General features: G+C 44.3%; 1 protein-coding gene across 1 annotated transcript in view; it reads left to right on the top strand.

Annotated features, from left to right (window-relative positions):
• The window catches only part of LOC126715482 (jasmonate-induced oxygenase 4-like), a 48,782-nt gene that overhangs the window by 9,389 nt on the left and 25,946 nt on the right, over positions 1–13,447 (top strand). The window lies entirely within an intron of this gene.

Raw genomic sequence — 13,447 nt, 5'->3', positions numbered from 1 at the left:
TTGCTGCGGGACTTAGGTTACCCTTGACGGCCCTACACCGTCAACTTGCAGACTTCCTAGGCATATCCGTCACCCAAATTGCCCCTAACGCCTGGAGGACTTTTATAGGAGCTGAAATCCTATGGGGCAATCTTAGTGGGGGCCACCGTCAACTTACGCTAGACAAATTCTTTTATTGCTATAGGCCCCATCATATCGCCTCGTCCAAGGGGACATATCATTTCAACGCTAGGGAGAAAGGGTTACGGCTTGTATCGGACATGCTAGATTCAAATAGGAACTGGAAGAGTAGGTACTTTTTTGTGGAAGGGACGGATTGGGTCTGCCATCAGGAAGAGTGGGCGACGATGCCTCGCGGCTATTTTGACAACACCTGGGCCTTTGTCAAGGACTCAGGTTGATCCCGTCAACTATGTTCCTTCTGTTTCTTTTTGAAGTGACGTTACTAACACTTGCTTTTTGTTTCTTTCAGCTTATACCCGTCCGCACATAACTGACGAGCAGAAGGAGTTTATCCAACAGATTTTGGAAATCCCTTTGGAAGATCGTAAGTGCAGGGACTTGATCACCCTTGACACCTTTCATTTATATTGTGGGGGTCCAGAATTGTCAGCGGCAGCTCGAAGGTTGGAAGAATTTGCACGCCGACATGAGTAAACTTTTATTCATCCCGTCAATTTCATTCCCCCGTCACTTGTCCCTAACGGTCTTCTTCGTATTGTAGAAATGGAATCTGCAAAGCAAAGGATAAGGGCTGCCGTAGCTCATCAGAAGGAGGAGAGAAAAAATAAGGAGGCAGGAGGAGAGGCCTGGTCAACCCCAAAGGCTGTCGCTAAGGTGACGAAGAGGAAGCCTGACGGGGGTGACAGTCGTCCCACAAAAAAGGTTGCCGTCACTCCTGGGGACAAACCACTGAAGGAGAAGTCCCCTCTTAAGCCTAGCCATGGCGCGGGCAAAAGGGTGATGACCTCTACCGGTCCCGTCAGCGAAGGCCCCTGTCGTCTCCTGACTCACAAGGACTATGCCGTCGGGGAGGTTGAGTCCCTAATAAAACCGACGGACATTGAACCTTGCGACCAGGTGGGGACGGAGGACCTAAGGGCGTCAGCCCTCTTCGACCTCACCAGGGTATGTTTACTACAATTTTGTTTGGGGAAGTTTTGCTTTGCTTTGGTATATTTTTCAACTGACGGATATGTTTTCTTAGGCCTTGGTGCGCGTCAAGGCCCTTCAAGACCGTTGTGCAGCGAAGGAGGGGGTCGTCACCCGAGTTCGTAAGCATAATACGAACTTGTTGAATCAGCAAGCTCAATACAAGGAAGCCGTCTGTATCCTCAACAAGGAGCTGCAGGAGGTTAAGGAAAAACTGACGAAGGTCAGCGATCAGAATGACAAGCTCCAGGGAGAGGTGACGGCTCTGGGGGAGAAGTTACAGACGGCGGAGACTGACTCGATTAGAGACTTCAAAGCGTCGCAGTCTTTTATTGACTCATGTGCTCAATATTACGGCACTGGGTTCGATGATTGCCTTCGGCAGGTCGCGTCGGCCTTCCCGGAGCTGGACTTGTCTAGGATTACCATGGATGATGGAGACGACGGCTCTCCTCAACCCGACCCTACTCCGAAGCATGACAGTAGTGTAGTCCTGGCACAGCCTGCTGCTAATCCTGCAGCTTCTGATTCTCCAACCGTGATTGTGGATGTTGAAGACCATCAGGCTGACGGCGACCCTGCTGACGTTCCTGCTGCTTAGTTTTTATGCTGCATTGTAGCTATGTGTTTAAGTGCCCTTTTGGTTTTCTTCGTTTATGTACAGTTACGTATGTGTTTAATTTCCGTAGCTTTTATATCTCTCTATTGATGATGACCTTAGAAGAAATTTTGGTAAAAATTCTCGTCTACTTGGAATACGTCAGTTCTTTGAACTGTTGGAAACCCTCGTTGGCACGACATCGTGCCTAGTCTCCGAGCCCCGTCAACTTCGTGACCGTCGGTTTACAGCTCTCGGTTGGTCGCACCTTTTTAAAGTCGTCAATCTCTTGAGACCGTCAGTTTTTTTTTTTTTTTTTTGGCCTTGATGACTGTCATTATTGTAGGTCTTTTTATTTGAGGGCCATGTCCATATGATGGTAGCTTCATCTGTAGGACCGTCAGGTTTCTGGCCTAAGGTTTGGCTGACCTTGTTATCATAGTGGGTCTGTTGGTTTTAGGACCCCGTTTCTACGATGAAAGCCTCATCTGTGGGACCGTCAGCTTTTTGGCCTTGGCTTTGCTGACCTTGTCTATGTGATAATGGCTTCATCTCTTGGACCGTTAGTTTCTTAGCTCTAGCCTTTCCAGACCGTCATTTTCTCGGCCTTAGCCTTGATGACTTTGACATCTTTTTTGGTCCGTCAGTTTTTAGGTGTTGATGTCTTTGACATCTTTGTTGGTCCGTCAGTTTTGAGGACCTTGTCCATATGATGGTTGCTCCATCTTATTGGACTGTCGACTTTTTAGCTTTTACCCTTTTCGGACCGTCATTTTCTCGACCTTAGCCTTGATGTCTTTGACATCTTTGTTGGTCCGTCAGTTTTGAGGACCTTGTCCATATGATAGTTGCTTCATCTTATTGGACCGTCAGCTTTTTAGCTTTTAGCCTTTTCGAACCGTCATTTTCTCGGCCTTAGCCTTGATGTCTTTTGACACCTTTTTTGGTCCGTCAGTTTTTGGGCCTTGGTGTCTTTGACATCTTTGTTGGTCCGTCAGTTTTAGTCTGTGTGTTATGGACTTAGTCGTTTTGGGATGTGAAATTAGTGGATCGTAGAAAAAATAGATACTCCAGCAATTTCTGAATAAACTCTTCTTATTGCCATGCATTTAAATAAAAGTAATTAAAACCAAATCCTGCCCTTCGGGCTAAAAAGTATTTGTTGCAAATAAAAACTAAAGTAAATGATAAATCTGAGGAGTAAAACTAAAGTTTGCTGGAATAAAAAATAGGTTGGTCTTCATGCTGCCGCTCCTATTGGTAATACTTTCATAGGTGCTCGGTGTTCCATGGGTGTGGTAGCTTCTGTCCTTCCAATGTTTCCATGTGGTAAGTACCTTTTCTCTGCCACGACGTAACTCGGTAAGGTCCTTCCTAATTGGGGCCGAGTTTCCCTTGAGTAGGGTCTCTAGTGGCGCCCATGACCTTTCTAAGAACAAGGTCTCCAACTTGGAAGTCTCTATGTCGAACTCGAGAGTTGTAGTGTTTGGCCATGCGGTCCTGGTACCTAGCGATCCTTTGTTCTGCTGCTGCTCTGATCTCGTCCACTAGGTCAAGCTGTAGTCGCATGGCCTCGTCGTTTTTGTTCTCATCATGGTTGTGCACCCTGTAGCTTGTGAGTCCAACTTCGGCCGGGATGACTGCTTCACCTCTGTACGTCAGTCGGAACGGTGTCTCTCCTATGGGTGTTCTTGCCGTCGTCCTGTATGCCCATAGTATACTTGGCAATTCTTCGGGCCATATACCCTTTGCCCCCTCGAGCCGAGTCTTGATAATCTTGAACAAGGATCGGTTCGTGACTTTGACCTGTCCATTAGCTTGAGGGTGGGCGGGGGAGGAGTAGTGGTTCTTTATTCCTAACTGTGAGCAAAAATCCCGGAAGGGATCGTTGTCGAATTGTCTCCCGTTGTCTGAGACAAAGACTCTAGGAATGCCAAACCTGCATATGATGCATCTCCAGACAAAGCTCCACACGTTCTTTTCTGTAATCGTTGCCAAAGCTTCAGCTTCCACCCATTTCGTGAAATAGTCGATGCCTATTACCAGGAATTTCAACTGTCGTACGGCTATAGGGAATGGTCCCATAATATCTAATCCCCACTGTGCGAATGGCCATTGGGCCGTCATCGGGGTCAGCTCTTCGGTTGGTTGTCTAATAATATTGCTAAACCTTTGTCATTTGTCACAGGCCCTGACATAGGCTTCAGCGTCCTTCTGCATGGTGTGCCAATAGTACCCTGCTCGCACAAGCTTGTGTACCAACGATCTAGACCCTGAGTGGTTTCCGCAGATTCCTTCATGTACCTCTCTCATGACGTAATCTGCCTCTTCCGTACCCAAGCATCTCAGATATGGTCGGGAGAAACCTCTTTTATACAGGATGTCTTTTATCAGGACGAACCTCGCTGCCTGGACTTTAAGTTTCCTTGCGGCTTCCTTTTCGTCTGGTAAGACTCCATTTTTTAGGTATGAAACTAACGGCGTTGTCCAGCTACTGTTGGAGCATATTTCCTGCATGTTGCTGAGATCTATTAGCGGGGAAAGCTGTACGAAAGAGAGTACATTGCCAGGGATGACCATTTGTTCAGCTGAAGCGGCCTTCGCGAGACGGTCGGCTCGCTCGTTTTCTTCTCTGGGAATTTGGACGACTTTGGCTTCTAGGTCACCCACTCTCGCCCTTACTTCATCAAGGTACCTCTTCATCTTTTCGCCCTTGCACTCGTAGTCTCCATTTATTTGGTTAGTGATGACCTGTGAATCGCAGTAGATGACTACCCTCGCGGCTCCTGCTGCTTTGGCGAGGTCGAGCCCTGCTATCAGAGCCTCATACTCTGATTCATTGTTAATGGCAGGGAAGTCGAGACGGACCATACATTCAATGGTGTCTCCTTCGGGTGATAGTAGTACAATGCCGGCCCCTGCGGCTTGCCTGTTGGACGATCCGTCTGTATATATGCTCCATTGAGGGGACTCTGCTGCCCCCTTGTCTTCGTCATGAGTGAACTCAGCTATAAAGTCGGCGACGATCTGTCCCTTGATGGCGGTCCGTGGGCGATACTGAATGTCAAATTCGCTCAGCTCTATAGCCCGTAACGCCAATCGTCCCGCGGCCTCGGGGCTGCTCATTGCCCTCCGTAAGGGCTTGTCAGTCAGGACGTTCACCGTATGAGCTTGGAAGTACGGTTTGAGCTTGCGAGCTGCCGTAACTAATGCGAAGGCAAGTTTTTCCATGGGCGGGTATCTTTCTTCGGCACCGTGAAGCGCTCGGCTTGCATAGTACACGGGTTTTTGCACTTTCTCTTCTTCTCTGACCAAGGCCGCGCTAACGGCTGCGGGGGAGACGGCTAGATAGAGAAAAAGCTCTTCTCCTGGTTGCGATGGGCTCAGCAATGGTGGGGAGGAGAGGTAAGTCTTCAATTCTTCGAAGGCTTGCTGGCATTCGCTAGTCCACTCTATGGATTTCTTCAATGTTCGGAAGAAGGGCAAACATTTGTCTGTCGCCCTTGACACGAACCTATTCAGTGCCGCTATCTTTCCATTGAGGCTTTGCACCTCCTTCACATTTCTTGGTGGTGCCATATCCATAATGGCCCGGATCTTGTCCGGGTTTGCCTCGATTCCCCTTTGAGATACCATGAATCCCAAGAATTTTCCTGCTGTTACTCCAAAGGCACATTTTCCTGGATTGAGCTTCATGTTGTAAGAGCGAAGTGTGTCGAATGTTTCTTTGAGATCTCCTAGATGATCTTCCTCCCTCCGGCTTTTGACTAGCATGTCGTCCACGTAGACCTGGACATTCCTCCCAATCTGTTGCGCAAACATTTTGTTCATGAGCCTTTGGTACGTTGCGCCTGCGTTCTTCAAGCCGAAGGGCATGACCTTGTAACAGAAGAGGCCTTGGCTGGTCACGAACGACGTTTTCTCCTGGTCGGCTTCGTGCATTCGAATTTGGTTGTACCCCGAGAAAGCATCCATGAAGCTCAGCAACTGGTGTCGGGCCATAGAGTCTACTAGGACATCAACCCTCAGGAGGGGGTAGCTATCCTTGGGGCAGGCCTTATTAAGGTCGGTGAAGTCCACACACATCCGCCATTTCCCGCTCGCTTTTTTGACCATTACTACATTTGCTAACCAGTCAGAATAGTATACTTCCCTAATGAAGCTCGCTTCCTGTAGCTTTCTGACTTCCTCTGCTATGGCTCGGTCTCACTCGAGGGCAAACACCCTCTTCTTTTGTCTGATAGGTGGGAAGGCGGGCGATACATTCAACTTGTGCACCATGACTGAAGGATCTATTCCCGGCATATCTTCATGACCCCATGCGAATACGTCTCGATTGCGTCTAAGGAAGGTTATGAGCTCCTAACGGACCGTGGGGTTAGCGAGCGTTCCAATTTTGGTCGTCTGGCCAGGATCGGAACTGTCAAGGGGTATCTCTTCTAACTTCTCAACCGGCTCCGTTACCGTCCGGTGCTCTTCTATACTTAAGGCCTGAACCTGATCCTCCATTTCCATCATGGCTATGTAGAATTCGCGCGCGGCCATCTGACTCCCGCGCAGCTCCCCTACTCCGTAGTCAGTTGGGAACTTTATCATCAGGTGGTAGGTGGAAGTTACCGCCTTCCATGAGTTGAGCGTAGGTCGCCCGAGGATAGCGTTGTAGGCTGACGAGCAGTCAACTACCAAGAATGTCACGTCCTTGGCTATCTGTTGAGGGTAATCACCCACAATTACGGATAATGTGACCGCGCCTAGTGGGAATACTCGGCTCCCGCCGAAGTCAATAAGCGGGGCATTTGTTGGGATTAGTCGCTCCCTGTCGATCCTCATCTGCTGGAACGCTGTGTAGTACAAGACATCTGCTGAACTGCCATTGTCGATCAGCACCCGGTGCATATTGTAGTCTCCTACACACAAGCTGACGACGAGTGCATCGTCATGTGGATGGTGAAGGCGTCGCGCGTCTTCTTCTGAGAATCCGATTACGGGACCTTCTCTCCGTGCTATCTTCGGCGCGACTCCCATCAGCTGAACATTTTGTACCATCCGAAGATAGGTCTTGTGGGCCTTCTTGGATGACCAGGCGGCAGCCGTTCCTCCTACGATCATCCTTATATCCCCGATCAGGGGCCTCGGTCGCTCATTGTCCCGTCGGGGGTGTTGGTCTTGTGCGGGGGGATCCGCTTTCTCCTTGCTAACGAATCTCTGCAGCTTTCCTTGTCTGATAAGGGCCTCAATCTGCTGCTTGAGGTCATAGCAATCAGCCATGTCGTGGCCGTGGTCGCAGTGGAATCGACAATACTTGTCCCGGGAACGTTTGTTAGGGTCACTTTTCAGCTTTCCCGGGAACGTCAGAGCCTCTTCGTCCTTAATTTGCATAAGGACTTGATCTATCGGGGCTGTTAGCGGAGTGAAGCTCGTGAACCTTCCCCCCAGGGGCTTAGGGCGCCTTTCGTCCCTTCGGTCTCCTGTTCTTGCCTTCTTTCGGCCTTGGTCCTGCCGATTGTCTTCCTGCCTTTCTCTTTTCCTGGGTCTCTCTTCCCGAGCTAACAGCGCATCTTCAGCGTTCATATATTTTGTGGCGCGATAAAGTACTTCCGACATGGTTTTTGGGTCGTTTTTGTATAGGGAAAACAGAAACTTGCCCTTCTTCAAGCCATTCGTGAATGCCGCAACAAGTATCTTATCGTCGGCTTCGTCAATCGAGAGTGCCTCTTTGTTGAAGCGAGAGATGTAGGCTCTTAGAGTTTCATCTTCTCGCTGCTTCATACTCATCAAGCAAGCCGTAGACTTCTTGTATCGATGGCCTCCAATGAAGTGTGCGGTAAACTGAGCGCTGAGTTCTTTGAAGGTGCTGATGGAGTTTGGTGTCAGTCGACTGAACCAAATTCTCACTGCACCCTTCAGCGTTGTAGGGAAGGCCCTACATATGATGGCGTCCGCTACTCCTTGAAGGTGCCTTAGGGTCTTGAAGGTCTCCAGGTGGTCCAGTGGGTCCTTGACCCCGTCATAACTGTCTATTTGTGGCATGCGGAACTTACTTGGTAAAGGGTAGGAGTTGACGGTGGCGGTGAACGGCGAGTCAGTTCGGTTGACAAGGTCGTCAAGGTCGCTTGATACTCGTCCCTTGAGAGCATTCATCATAACCTCCATTTGTTCCTTCATGGCTTGCATCTCCGCGATAACAAGTGGCGGAGTGGTTTCTGCGAGGGAGGGGATGCTTGTGTTCTGTCGTTCTGGTTTGCTCGGGGCGTTACTGGCCTGGGGTCCTTCCTGGTTTCTTCTGTCGGTGCTAGTTCCTTCTTGATCTACTCCTTGGTTGTTGGGAGCTACATTTTTCTATTTCAGTTGCTCTTCTAGGTCGTGGTTCTGTTTGGTGAGGCGCTCCACGGCAGTGGCGAGTGTCCTCACCTGTCTTTCAAGCGCAGTCGTAGGGGCTTCTTCTTCTTGAACGTCGTTGATGGTCGCCATTGAGCGAGTGAGTACCATGTAACTCTTTTGTCTAGGAAGCGAGAATGTGCTACGATTCCCACAGATGGCGCCAACTGATGATGCCGAAAAATACCACCAGTGAGTCACACGTTCCTTCGTACGTCGCCAATGGTACCTACACAACGAAAAGGAAGAACCTAGCGGGGAGTACCGGTGTGGTACCGGCCAAACAACCTCCGAAGGTCAAGTTAGAACTATTCTCACTGCTCTAGAGTGCTAGAGAGGGTAAATTATGCGTACCTTGGTTTGTGAGGGAGTATGGTTTTTATAGTGGTAGGGTTCTCCCCCTTTTCCTTGGAGTAAAAGTCTTTTCCTTATAGGAGTCCTCTTGGGCGAATTTTGCGGGATTCTTTCCATATAGGAATCCTTAGATTTCGTGAGGCGTGGGGAGCAAGTTGTTTACTTACACACGCAAACGTGGCGATCACGCATCTCATGGCTGACACTGTCAGTATTCGTTGTTCCGTCAGATTAGGCACCGTCAGCTTCAGGACATCCAGTGTCACGATACTCTACATGTGGAGCTTCTTCACTCTATTTCACCGTCAACCCTTCAAGAATGCCGACGGCAAAAACCATCCCGTCACCCATGTCCAAAACTTGTACCGTCGCTTTTGTCCACATTTTATCCTCATCAGTACTCGAGCTTCACAAAGTCGAGTACTTTGTTTTTCTTTTCTTTTCTTTTTTTCCTACTTTTTGTATCTTACTGACTTCCTAACAAGGTTTAAGGCTGGCATTGCTACATAATTTCTTGAAGATCCATCCTAGACCCATCTTCTTCTATACGGTCTTCTTTCCTTTTCTTTTCTTTTCTTTTTCCTTTTTTTTTTTCTTTTTCTACCACCTGCTACCATTAATTTTCTTTCGAGATGAGGACAACACCACATGTGATATTTGAGAACTTGTTAGGCCTCAAGCCTAGTCTATTTGACCTTTCCTATTCACCTAAATCTACACTTTGGTAACTTATGCAAAACTGAACCCAAAAGCCTAAAAATCTGCAGCTTCTTTTTACACTTCACCCACTGGATTAACTTCTTTGTTTAAATTTCATGTTCATGTTAATGTTAGCGTTCTTTAGTTTAGCTGTTTAGGTTTTTTTTTTTTTTTTTTTTTCCTTATAAAAAAAATTAATATTTTATTTCTATTTTGGGAAATTTAAATAATGGTTTTTTTTAATTTTTATTTATTTAAAAAAAAAAAAAAAAAAAAAAAAAAAAAAAAGAAGAAGAAGAACTGGGTTCAGATATTCACATTGTGTGGAAAAAAAAAAGTCATGAGCTAATACTCTGTCATTTTTTAATGGTGGATAGCTTTCATGGGTCAAAAACAAGCTTTTTTTCGTCTCTCTCTCTCTCTCTCTCTGACTGTATGTTCTTTTTGGGTTCAAAATTGAATTTGGTCTGGCATTCACATGTTAGATACTGCTGGAGTAATAAAGGATTGGGTATGGGTTTTGGGTTTTGGTATTTGGCTATTTTCACCGCGTGTAGACAACATATTTTGGTTGTAGTGGATCGTGAATTATACAAGTCTTACACATCTGTAATAAATTCAGTTAATTATGTGATTAAGAATATAATTTTGGAAAGGTTCAACTCATAATACTGTTGCTGAAGTTTTTACCTAAAAAAAATTAAAAGAAGAAGCTAACCTCGGTCCTTGGAGTTGGAGGTATCACATACACTAAAGCAAGTTGTTAGGTTTTCATTTGAGTTACTTGTAGTTGTTATTATTGGAAATACGTGACCATTAATTAGTTTTAATAATCAATTTAACTATCGAGTGCAATTTGTATGCTTTGTTTAAGATTAAAGCTGTGATTTTGAGTTTTATTAATTTTGGATGTTAAGTACAAATTTCCTTATGCAGTTATCACTTCTAGGCAATTGACTATATTGTTTTTAAAGCCTGTTTGTGTTATAATTTTTAAAACAACAATAATATGAATGATTGAGAATAATGAAGATAAAGTTATTGGCCTATATAAAATGATTATTTACTAATCACAATAGCATATATTATCAAGTTATGTAAAAATAATCGTAGCAAATTTGGTTATCCAATAACCAACCTCACTCAAAAAATAACCGCTGAAATTTCAATATATGGAAAAAGTACTGTAAATCCACTTGTAATTAGGCTTATTTTAATAGTTTCTACCCTTAATTTGAACTTTGTTATTTTATCTACTTGAGGTTGCCTCCATAGGCTTCCATAACTCACCTGTATTAAAATTTAGGATAAATATGTCTTTTTGTACTTTTTTTAAGGTCTCTTTTCTCCCTTTTCCCATCAAATCATAAATAATTTAAAAAAAATAAAAAAATAAAAAAAAAAAACCATAAAAACACTAAAGAAAACAAGATAAGGAGGTGCTATATATATGTAAAAAAATCCATGCAAAATCTGAGGGGGGCCAGTAGGCAAATTTTTTTGTTATTTATAATTTTTATACTACTTTTAACAGAAGATCAGAAAATTTTTTGAAAAGTCAGGGGCGCCATGGCCCCCCTCGCCCCCCTAATCAGCCTATACTGCAACCTAGTCGTTGTGCAAGTAGTCTGCCCATGCCCCATGCACTTGATCAAGATGTAAAGTGTATGTAAACACAAATCCACCATAAACATTTACTTCAAGCCTAGCGTAATAGACGGGCCTCATCTTTTCCTCTGCTTTTAATTAGTCCAAATGATAGTTAACTTGCATGTTCAATAATTCATGAAGACTTTGCATGGTCTCGAAGAATATGATGTCATTTGCACAGTTGTTGGTCCACCATTTGTGGCAACTGTGCCTTCAAGGAGACTTCCTCTCTTACCTCAACTCACTGGAAGTTGTATTCCTTGGGAATTCGATAATTGTGCCTTGCTTTCATATTTTCTGATTACTTGGAAACAACACATGGACAAGATTTGGACAAGATTATATTGGTGAAAATAGTCAAATACTACGTTTTGACAAAATTTGCGGTAAACTGGCATTGTTTTGGAAATATTTAGCAATCTACCACTTTTTTGAAGAATCTGAATAATGTAATTAGCAAATGGTTTAATAGTCACAATTTATTTCTTACACTAAACTAGATTAGCATTGCCCATTCCGAAAATGGTTTCTAGGCATGGAATAAAGGCTCCTTAGGAAACGTTATCTAGTTTGATTTCAATGTACACCTTTGGTTTTCTTCTCTAAGGATTTTTCCTACAAATTACTGTTTACTGATTGAATGAGTCTATATGGTAGCTGTAGGAGATAATATTTGTCCCTGCATTCCCATGAGTATTTCAAAGTTGCCAGGAAACACACACACAAAAGAGGGGGTGGGGAAGACTTAACTCAACATCGTGAGGCATGGGTCTTCATAGTCCAGTCATTTTTCTCTGCTAAAGCACTAATGTCAAGCCACTAAATTTGACTATTCAAGTTATTCCAACAGGAAAAAAAAAGTAGGAAAAAAAAAAAACCAAGGTACTCAACTGAACTAAGATTGAGTATTATAAAGAGATACTCGATTTCACTAATATCGAATACCACATTATTTTTTTTTTTAATTACACAAGTTCCAGGTCAGCAATGCCACGCTAGCGACTATTCAAGTCATTCCAACAGGAAAAAAAAAGTAGGAAAAAAAAAAAAAAAACCAAGGTACTCAATTGAACTAAGATTGAGTATTATAAAGAGATACTCGATTTCACTAATATCAAATACCACATTATTTTTTTTTTAATTACACAAGTTCCAGGTCAGCAATGCCACGCTAGCGACTCACTAGGAACTCGAGTTCACTAAACTTGAGTACTATTTAGAACTCGATTTTGTGGAACTCGAGTACTAAAAAAGTGGTAAATTACTAAATATTTTCAAAACAGTGCTAGTTTGCCACAAATTTTGCCAAAACATGATATTTGGCTATTTTCACCACAAAAATGTCTAATCTTAGATTAATGATACTTAATGATGTTGAAAGTTCAAATATGTGTATAAACACCCTTGAACGTTTAGACCCCCAATTTACAAATTACCAATTCAAGCTTTATATCAACCAATAAATGTGCAGAACATGAACAAAAGCTTAATACAAAATTGGTAAACAATCTAAGCCAATTAAAATCACATCCACAGCAGAAAATAAAAGGCAAAGATAAAGGGAAGAGAGATGCAAACACAAGGACAACACACGATGTATTATCGAAGAGGAAACCGAAGCCCTCGGAGTAAAACCTCTCCGCCGCCCTCTAAGCGGTCAATAATCCACTAGAAAATGTAGTTGGGATACATGAACAGCAATAGACCCTCCAAGCCTAATCTACTCGATGTACCTAAGCTCTCCAAGCTTCTTACTCCAACGAGGTTGCGCCAAACCTTTTTCTTTTCTAGCTTACCGGATTCCGCTATAATCCATAGCATCCGCCATCCTTGGCATCTTCCAATGTTTCCCAAAACTCCAAAAGCACTCAACACTCTAAATGGGTGTGGGTAGTGTTTGAATAGAAATCTCCTCTCAATAGGTATGACAATGAGAGAGGGAATGAGAAGAGACTACAAAGATTTCTCTCTAAGAATGAGTAGCTCTCTCTAATTGGGTGGGTGTTTTGAAGAAACCTCTCTTAGGGTTTTTCTTTCTGAATAGCCACGCATATTTTGTGAGAATGAGGGGTATTTATACTGGTGTGATAATGGAATGCGAAGAGTCAGTTTTTTTTTTTTTTTCCCTAAACAAGGTTGGTTGGCGACTTGACCTCGTGACTTAACTGAGCCGCGAGTTCAAGCCACGAGCTAGCTAAATGGCCAGTCTGGATTTTTGTCCTGTAGTGCTCCAGCTGGCATGACTGTTCAGCTCCCCTGCATGCTCTGCGCGTGTGCAACTTTTGGCGGCTTGCAAGCCGCGAGCCTCCCGCGAGTCCTAGCCGCAAGTCTCTGCTTCACTGCACTGTCTTGAGCATTTCTTCACACTCTCTCGCACACTATCCTTACATGATTCCCACCTAAATACAGGGTTTCTAAGTGCTATATTACAAACAAATTTGTCACGGAATAAAGCCAACACATGGTTGATTAAATTCAACCTTACAGATGTGACGTACGACTTTCGTTTTCCTAATAGCCAAAGACATCTTGATGTTCCTAATCAGCTAAGACATCTTTCATGGAACTATTGTCCTATAAAATGCTTGTCATTTAGTCCCAACCAATGGAGCTTGT

Source organism: Quercus robur, chromosome 2 (assembly GCF_932294415.1).
Source record: "Quercus robur chromosome 2, dhQueRobu3.1, whole genome shotgun sequence".
Taxonomy (NCBI): Eukaryota; Viridiplantae; Streptophyta; class Magnoliopsida; order Fagales; family Fagaceae; genus Quercus; species Quercus robur.
The sequence above is the reverse complement of the archived record's forward strand: the minus strand, read 5'-3'. Positions and strand labels throughout refer to the sequence as shown.